The following is an 8,931-nucleotide window of genomic DNA, read 5'->3' on the forward strand; positions in this document are numbered from 1 at the left end:
CCGCCATTAATTGGATTTTCCAAAAACAAAAAAATACGTGTTTCCTTATTTTTAAAGGAGCTCCCATATACAAATTTCCAGTTCTGTAATATTTTCAGTTTCTGAGATATATGTATCCTCATTAAAGGCATTCATCCCATTATTCACCCATTTACACCCCTCCTATTGGGATTTAAAGAAAGCAAAAAATACGTGTTCTTGTATTTTTAAAGAAGATTCTAAATATAATATTTTTTACATCTGTAAACTTTTAAAGTTTCAAGATGTAGACACACTCATTTTAAAAATTCACCCCCCTTTTCACCCTGCATTATTTGCATTTTCCAAAATCAAAAAAATACCTGTTGCTTTATTTTTAAAGTAAATCCCAAATACCAATTTTCAGGTCTGTAATATCTTCAGGTTCTGAAATATAAGTAGCCTCATTAAAGGCATTCAACCGCTTTTTCACCCTTTTCCACCCTTCCAATTGGGATTTTCCGAAAACAAAAAAATACGTGTTTCTTTATTTTTAAAGGAGATTCTAAATGCCAATTTTTACATCTTTAAACTTTAAAAGTTTTGAGATATAGACAGACTCATTTTAAAAATTCACCCCCTTTTCACACCCCCCATTAATTGGATTTTCCAAAAACAAAAAAATATGTATTTCTCTATTTTTAAAGGAAATCCTAAACACCAATTTTCAGGTCTGTAATATCTTCAGTTTCTGAGATATAAGTATCCTCATTAAAGTCATTCAACCACGTTTTCACCCCTTTTCACCCCTCCTATTGAGATTTTCCGAAAACAAAAAAATACGTGTTTCTTTGTTTTTAATGAAGATTCTAAGTACCAATTTTTACATCTGTAAACTTTAAAAGTTTTGAGATATAGATGCACCCATTTTAAAAATTCACCCCCTTTTCACCCTCCCATTAATTGGATTTCCCCAAAACAAAAAAATACGTGTTTCTTTATTTTTAAAAGAGATCAAAAGTACCAATTTTCATGTCTGTAATATCTTCAGTTTCTGAGATATAAGTACCGGTATCCCGATTAAAGGCATTCAACCACTTTTTCACCCTTTTTCGCCCCTCCTATTGGGATTGTCTCAAAACAAAAAAAATACGTGTTTCCTTATTTTTAAAGAAGATTCTAAATACCAATTTTCACATATGTAAACTTTTAAAGTTTTGAGATATAGACACACTCATTTTAAAATTTCACCCCCCTTTTCACCCCCTTAGCGACGGAATATCCAAAAATCCTCTCTTAGCGAGCACCTACATCTTAATATGAATATATCTCCAAAATTTCATTTCTTTATGTCCAGTAGTTTTGACTCGGCGATGATGAATCAGTCAGTCAGTCAGTCAGTCAGTCAGTCAGTCAGTCAGTCAGTCAGTCAGTCAGTCAGTCAGGACAAGCTACTTTATATATATAGATTTGCCATTTGTTGGTCATGCTTCCTGTCGTTCGCATTTCCTTCCCAATTGACATCTGGCAAATTCAGATCTCCCGCTACAATCACATTTCTTTCCATGTCGTTTCCCACATAGCTGACTATCCTATCAAATAATTCCGAATCCGCATCAGTGCTACCCTTTCCCGATCTGTACACTCCAAATATATCAAGTTGCCTATTATCTTTAGAAATGAGCCTTACACCTAGAATTTCATGTGTCTCATCTTTAACTTTTTCGTAGCTTACAAATTCTTCTTTCACCAGAATGAAAACTCCCCCTCCCACCTTTCCTATCCTATCTCTACGATACACACTCCAGTACAGAAAGCATAGTCATCTACGTACAGATCATGAAAACCCTGCGAGGGGTGGGTACAAGGTAAGACTTCCACTATCCCTAACCGCGAGACTTGCTGCTTAGAGTGATTAGTTCTACGCCCGGCCACTTCTGCTCCCAGGAATTAACCTGGTACTCATTTTTGGTGTAGGCTGAGTGAACCTCAGGATCATATGCTACTCCGGAAGTGGAAATCTCATTTCTTAAATTGTTTTGACTTGCTGTCGCAGAATCGAACCCACAGTTATTGATTGGTTTTATACAATTTCTTTGAGGGAGCCCTAGTTTGTATCCCGCAAGCATTACGCCTCCAACATTTCAGTGATGCCTTGGTTAATGTCAGGGAGAAGGAGTCATACCAATCGATTTCCCACAGTCCGTACTTTTAGGAAATTAATGAGAGAAATTCTAATGAGTACACACAATATAATAATGTTAAATACCACACCATTTTCCTTCTGAATAGGTGGGTGCTGATAATTAATTTGTCAAAGATCGTTATCGTATGTCCACACACATCGTGGAGAAGTGTAATACAACCTTTAACTGGAGTCCAGCTCGTTCAATCGAGCGGGTTATTCTTATGACTGATTTATTCCCTCGCTGAATGTATTACAGCAGTGACGTTTTCATTTTTAATAGTCTTTAGCATGTATTTTTTAGAAAATCTTTTTACGTCATCACCAGTGATGATGTTTTTTCTGCACCACTTAACTCTATTAAGGTTTTTAACTGAGCATCGAAATGGCTGGTTGTGAAGCAAGTCTAAAGTAAATGTTAGTGTACTACACTGGCCGTGTTAAAACAAGCAAGGGAGGCAGATTTAATTGGTGATTACTTCCAGGTTGATGACATTACTGGCAGTGTTGACGCCGCTCTGACCATAAGTCATGGCTATTCACCATATATGCATACATATCGATGTTTGCTGTCCCCAGTTTATTACTTTCCACTGTTCGATGCTCTCAATATGCCTTTATGAGTGCAAAATATCAATTCCCTGAGTTAAGTCCGAATGATTGGGCGTGATGACGTCGTTCCTCTTTGCTAATGTGGCTTAATAGTTTCAATTTGTTCCCGTTAATAGCTTCATGCACTTCTTGTTCTGGAGTACGGTAATATAATTCTGGCAGTATTTACCGCTTTTGAATAATGAAATTCAAGTATGACATTTTACCTCAAAATGAATAAAAATCTATGAAGTATACATACATATTAGCACTCAAGAAATCAGTATATATTTGAATGTTTGAGTTATGTGAAATGCTTTTTTTTTTGCTAGGGGCTTTACGTCGCACCGACACAGATAGGTCTTATGGCGACGATGGGATAGGAAAGGCCTAGGAGTTGGAAGGAAGCGGCCGTGGCCTTAATTAAGGTACAGCCCCAGCATTTGCCTGGTGTGAAAATGGGAAACCACGGAAAACCATCTTCAGGGCTGCCGATAGTGGGATTCGAACCTACTATCTCCCGGATGCAAGCTCACAGCCGCGCGCCTCTACGCGCACGGCCAACTCGCCCGGTTTATGTGAAATGAAAAGGGTATCTCGTCTCAAAGATCCGTAAGACAGGTTCTGGTTAATTTGATATACCACTGGTCACCTTATAATATCAGCTTCGTTTCAGGCTCCGGGACATCTTCTCAAAACTAAGGACAAATAATTCGAATTCAATTACCAATGCCATCACTACAACACAGGTATGCGAAATGTATGCTTTCTACAAGAAACATATACACATATATTTATGCGTGATACACGGGGCCATTGATGAAAGACATCTCAAGCACCCAATCTGAATCCACAACTGAAATACTGAATTCGATTCATAGATACTGGAGGAAAGTGCATTAGAAACTCACCAATAGCAACTTTTCAAATTTCTATATTTTCTTATTATATCTAATTGTAAACGCTGGTTAATGGCCAGGAGAAACGTGCTGAAATTGAACATAGAAAAGTGCTTTTAGCTGTCTGTCAACGTTCTGTTAGCAACTTATGAAGACTGATTTGTATCTAGAAGGAAGCTTGGCAATAATTACACGAACATTATTTAGACAATATACAAATTGATCCGCTTTATGATGAATATAGAGTAATTCAAAACAACATGGGATACGCAAAGGTAAACTGATCATTCTTCCAGGGGGAACACCTGACGGGAAATTCAAGGGGAGTTAATGTTTGTCAACGTCTTGGATATGGAGAAAGTTGTGGGTTTCACAGTTTGTCAAGAAACTTCCACCAGCACCCAACATCGTGCATTAAATTAAGAAAGGGGTTCAAATTGTTGACCTTCTACTTGATTACTGAACTTACATCGGTGGTTGCATGGAGTGAAAATGGGAAAACGCGGAAAACCACCTTCAGGGCTGCTGACATTGGGGTTCGAACCCATTATCTCCCGAATATTGGGTACTGGCCGCACTTAATTGACTTCAGCTGTCGAGCTCGGTATTCACGTCACAAATTTCTACTAAGAATACATTACATTCAATCAACTTAAGTCTCCAATTTTTGCTACAATCTCATGAAGTAATTCTGTATCAACGTCAATATGTGCACTATATTGTAAATGGACTGCGAAACTGAAGGACGTAATGCATGTTATAGTCCTGAAGTTTCCTATTTCTGATTTCAAGTTTAATTTCAATATTACTTTAGATTTTAATAGCTTCCCATTGCTAATGTAACCTCACCTTTAATTTGATTGAAGAATTTTAATAATTGAAAAAATTGTTTATATATGACTGAACTGTGTTAGTATTTAAGTGGTTTTAACATTTAATTATTTATGGTTTTAATAGAAAGTATACCGAGCTCGATAGCTGCAGTCGCTTAAGTGCGGCCAGTATCCAGTAATCGGGAGATAGTGGGTTCGAGTCCCACTGTCGGTAGCCTTGAAGATGGTTTTCCGTGGTTTCCCATTTTCACACCAGACGAATGCCGGGGCTGTACCATAATTAAGGCCACGGCCGCTTCCTTCCAACTCCTAGGCCTTTCCTACCCCATCGTCGCCATAAGACCTATCTGTGTCAGTGCGACGTAAAGCAAATAGCAAAAAAAAAAAATATATATATAGAACGTACACACTGAAGAAGCCTTTAAACAAGGCGAAGCATGTACACTAGCGTCAAAACAATTAAACTCACCTTACGAAAACTCCTGTTATTTATTAGGTAGCATATTAGTGATGTTTCAATTGACATAAATTTTACATTAAAATACGAAAATAGACATTCTTTATACGCAAACTGACCCTATATAAAGCAGTTTATGCTACAAAAAATTGAAAACACTGTCTTTTAGATGTACGCTGTTCGAATTCTGTGTGTTCAAACTGACTATGTTCCCCTTTTGCTCTGATTACTGTCCGAGAAGTACGAACAGTTCTACTGGCTATTTTCCCGAATTCTCTGTGGTTATAGCTGCCTATGTTTGCAAAAGGCATTGCCAGAGATATTCACTCGTTTTGACGGAATATTATTCGGACTTAGGGCCGAGTTCATCGGTAATTCTTTGCTTGTCAAGTACTTCCTGCAAGACACTTTTGTGTGTTTCGGAACTTTATCCTGCTGCAGAACAAACCCACTTCCAGTAAGTTGAGTTCCAGATGTTACTGCATTGTTCGATAAAATGTGATGTTACTTGCCTTTCCTGAAGACAGCTTCCACTTTCACCAAGTCTCCCTCCTTATTGCTACCCCTCTCATGACCCACAATTAGTGTTGCGCATCCTTTCTCCTGAAGGACGCCGGACATACTGACGACGGTTTGAGGCAAACTTCTCAAATTTTGACACATGAGTCCATAGCACACGTTTCCACTGGTCACTGATCGAATCCTTCTTTTGCCTGACCTACTGAAGTCTTTGAGACTTACGTTTGTGTGTAGAAAGAGACTTTTTGGCAGATATACGTACACACAACTCAAAATCGCGTTAACCATATTTTAAAGTCGACACTGGCAATCGAGATCTGTTGATTACAGTGCAGATGTCCACAGCTGTAAGTGTTCTGTTACGCTTCTTTAAGATCACAATCTGTTTATGTCGAACAGTAGATGTTCTTCTAGGACGTTCAGTACGTATTCAATCATTGTAAGTGTCTGTCTCTTGTCTTCGCTTCAAAGCAGAGCGAACACCAAATTAAGAAATCCCTTTTCTTGAACAATTTACCAGTTTTACCAACAAGCTGTCTTGTAGGCACATGGCATAGCACGTTTTTCCTCACTTATGCTAGCTTTGTTTTTAAACTTTATTTCTGCATGAGTCTCAATCCTGCAAGGATTGGAACAGTACTGAAGAAAATTTAGTGCTGAAAAATAGTATAAACGAACAGAGACATTCAAAAAGGAGGGAAAGAAGTTGGCATTATAGTTAACTCTAGCTAACAATGGATGATTTCAACAACAAAGGCACCAGGAACTTGCCTACTACTACTACTACTACTCCTCCTTCTCCTCCTACTACTACTATACTATAGCCCTACTTTTGCAGTACTAGTTACTTTGGAACGGCTTCGCCTAGTTCACTTAAGTTTCGTCCCGGATTGCGTGCAAATCCTAAGAAACGTTCCAGGTAAAGTCATTTTTGAAAATGTGCGACATTATGAAGGAAATTTTATCAGTAAGATAAGTGAATATTTGGCGTGACAACATTGACTACTGTACCGAAAAATATTTTTTGTCTTTGCATTTGTCTGTTATTTTTCACACATGTATTTTTTTGGCTGTAAGAATGTTGTCATTGTTGGTCTGTCTATGCGTTCAAATGCTTGTTGCCTTTTAATTAGTTGCTATTCTTCCTCTGAAGCTGTTTCTTTGCTTCTTTTTCGCGAATTGAGTGAGCCATTCTCATTACCAGATATAAATGGTTACTTCACCTCATACGCAGTCCAAGAGGACATTATACAACATCTATTCTAGGATCACTAGTGGATTACGATGATTTGATGACTCGTGCGTTACTCTCATCTTCACAATAATAATACATCTAGGATCCACCCACCACAACTTCAAGGCTGTCGGCGAGATGTTCCTAGACGCACGGACAGACCAACCTCATTGTCAGGTTGGGTTTGCGGGTCTGCAGTAGGGCGCACGCTGCTTTACACTATTAAGGAGATATGCCTGTGTGGATTCAAATACCAATCTGTGCCACCCTAGAAGGAACTTTCCGACGATTTCCGAGGTTCTCTACTTCAGCTCAGTTGAATTGCGGAAATGTAAAGAAGACACTGGCTACGACTGCTTTCAAAAATAAAGTAGCTACAGTTAATTACAGTTATATATCGGATGAGACAGTTTATCAGAATGTAAATATACTACGCGCGGCTACTGACCATGACGTCTCAAGTTCCTAACATGAACTAATTCGGATAGCAGGAGTTGAAGCTGATTCCTTCACGTGGTGCCCCTACATAGGTACTTGGATTAGATTTTCTAGAACCGAACTGATCGTCAGCATTCGGCAGTCGATTTTCTTTTAAATATCTGCTGGTAATATTAAGTATGAAAAGCATTCTGTGCCCATGGGTTCTTACCAGAGCCTCATGACAAGGAAGTTTGGACATGGTAAGTAAAACGAAGGCTTCAGTCAACCAAAAGGCGACCATTTATAAAGAATTCTCCGGGAGAACAATATTGACATGGTACTCGATCAGAAAACTCGTACCTTCATTGAAGTAGAGCTCCAGAAAAGGGGTAAAATTGATGGATTATCTGAGTCGGTGCAACGTATCATAGTGTATTGCATATGGAGTGGCAGCATACGCCTAAACAGCCTATAACATGCTCATCATATTACTTTTACCAGGACCGGGCGAGTTGGCCATGCGGTTAGGGGCGCGCGGCTGTGAGCTTGCATGCGGGAGATAGTGGGTTCGAATCCCACTGTCGGCAGCCCTGAAGACGGTTTTCCGTAGTTTCCCATTTTCACACCAGGCAAATGCTGGAGCTGTACCTTAATTAAGGCCACGGCCGCTTCCTTCCAACTCCTAAGCCTTTCCTATCCCATCGTCGCCGTAAGACCTATCTGTATCGGTGCGACGTAAAGCCACTAGCTAAAAAAACTTTTACCAGGCATTACTCATGCAGATGACAATATTCACGAAATACATACAGCTTCCCATAGATTAAATCGTGCCTAGCTTGAAGATGGAACAGAGTTAGTGCTGTAGGTACCAGTAAACGACACCTTCATCTCAGATAATCTCCTCCAATTCAGTGACCCTCCTGTTTCAATGTCAGAATGCGGACAAGCTGATAGCAGTGAGTTGTACATAAATTGCAGTGATGAGGAAGGAAGTCATACTCCTTCTATTGGAAAATAGTGGGTGTCTCCATCTGTGTCTCCATTTATCTTCCGCGATCCTGATAAAAGCGTATTTTACGACTTCTTCACACTCCGTAGATTACTTGGATACAAATACTGTTTACTGGATTCCTGCATGAGTAATGTCTGGATTCCCACCACAGCCATGGAATTTCTGTAGATGGCCTGTAGTTATATCGAAAAGGTACGGAGATAATTCCGTATAATTGAGGAAGAGACCCAATGGGACGAGGTCAACTTCTATTGAAGTTAGGAACGTGCGTCAGAGGAAAGAACACCATAGTAATTTCCTAAAAAGTGACCAAGGCAGGCTGGTACGAAATTTTCGGAAATAAAGCAATGAAAGCATGTGCTAGGAGTAACTTTTCTCTTTCTGATACCTGTTTCGCAGTTTACCAAGACCGAGTCTGACATCTAGTGTTGGCTATGTAGGCCTAATTTCATCCTTCATGTCAAAACCCCAGCAGCCCTGACTAAAGATCCAACCTCTTGTCTTGAAAGCAGGAGAAAGGATGGGAATGAAACATCTCCACGATTCCTAACTGGCTTATAAGGACCACCCGTGCTTCATACGAAGTGTGAGAATTAAACATTGTAAGTTAGGGTATTTGTCCCCATTTAACACCTTTAATCACAGAATATTAGAATAAAACATCCTTATTTTTCTTAATTAGCCTATATGAAACACTTGTGCCAAATTCTAGCCTTTGTGCGAAGTGTGCGATTTAGTGATAATGTGCTGACGGTGGTTATCTCAGTTTCACCCAATTTATAATAAATCATCGGAATAAAACATCTTTCACTTCTTCTGCCGC

The sequence above is a fragment of the Anabrus simplex genome, chromosome 2 (genome assembly GCF_040414725.1).
Source record: "Anabrus simplex isolate iqAnaSimp1 chromosome 2, ASM4041472v1, whole genome shotgun sequence".
In the NCBI taxonomy this organism is placed as follows: Eukaryota; Metazoa; Arthropoda; class Insecta; order Orthoptera; family Tettigoniidae; genus Anabrus; species Anabrus simplex.